Below are 1,382 nucleotides of genomic sequence, written 5' to 3' on the forward strand. Positions count from 1 at the left end.
AGCAGGCTGGAGTTCAGCAGAAAACAGAAAAGCAGGCAGGTTTGGGCATGTTCATTCGGGGACTTTGTGCCAGGCAGGGAGATGCCAGGTGATGCGTGTCCAGAATGAGGGCTCCAGGGCAGCAAATGGCCTCTGGACCAGATAGAGACAGAGATTGTGACAAAAGAGCCCCTGAAGGTCAAAGCCAGCATGGAGCTGGGCATGGAACTGCGGGGCTGCCCCTTGGAGTGGGTGGGCGGGGGCCCTGGGGAGATTCATGGCCAACTGTATAGAAATGGAGGAGACCGCGTTTATGTGGGTGTCAGGAGGGCTCAGGGTACAGGGCTCCACGTCTGCACTGGAACCGGGTTCTGAAAGGAGACGGGCCCCCCCAGTGGCCCTTCAGGGGAGTGAGGAGACTAGTTTGAAGCATTAGGAATTGTTTTGACCTTTTTCTCCCTCGGAAATTGGAATCCGAATGAGACTCTTAACTTATTATTGAAAATCATCAGGACCCAAAGGATGAGAAGCTGAAACTGAGATATCCACAAATTTAAACTTACTGGAGCGAGGTGGAAGGAATTACTGTAGGCAGATCAGCTCCTCTAGAAAACACAAGAAGTGAAGATAAGCCTCGTTGGAGAGACACGTTCCCTGTGGCCACATCCACAGGGGAATTCCAGATCTCTTCATCATCCCAAAGGGCCGCGTCAGATAGGCCTGTGTCCCTCGGAATGCTTAACAAACACCTGTTAAAGGAATGAACCTGTGACCTGTCACCAAAGCTTAAGTACATGAGTGTCATAAGAACCTTGGGGAACCCAGGTCTTAAGCAGTACAAAGATAGCAATTTTCTAACATGTTTTCATTTTAGCATCAGTTTGGTTTTTTTTTTCTTTCTTCCACCCTACTGTTTTGTGATGTCTTAAGGCATCACACAATTCCAAGGAGATGCAACACGAGATTTGAAAAGCAATTCCACCAGTAAGCTGGAGAGTGGTAGAACTGAGATCCGTGTGACACCTTTCAGTTTACAAAGCACTTCGCTGGCCATTCCAGGGTTTTCAGCTTCGGAGGAGATGGAACTGAGGGACATGATGTGGAAAAGAGGTCACTGTCTCAAAGACACTGAAACGACCGTGAGAGATGTACTCAGAAGCGAAACCCCAGGGCTACATGCAAGTCTGTGTCATTGACAAACTCTCACTCTGAGATTTCCCAGGTCAGCGGATGACTCAGATTCTCTACCACCAGCTGCAGAAGGAAAAAAATGAAGAGTAGGGAGAAATCCAGGGCTTCCCTGGTGGCTCGGTGATAAAGAACCCCCTTGCTGATGCAGGAGACATACGAGTTTGAGCTGTATCCCCTGGAAGAGGGCCCGGAAACCCCCTCCAGTATTCTGG

This window comes from Moschus berezovskii, chromosome 11 (assembly GCF_049115385.1).
Source record: "Moschus berezovskii isolate FMDL1 chromosome 11, NW_MosBer_1.0, whole genome shotgun sequence".
NCBI lineage: Eukaryota > Metazoa > Chordata > Mammalia > Artiodactyla > Moschidae > Moschus > Moschus berezovskii.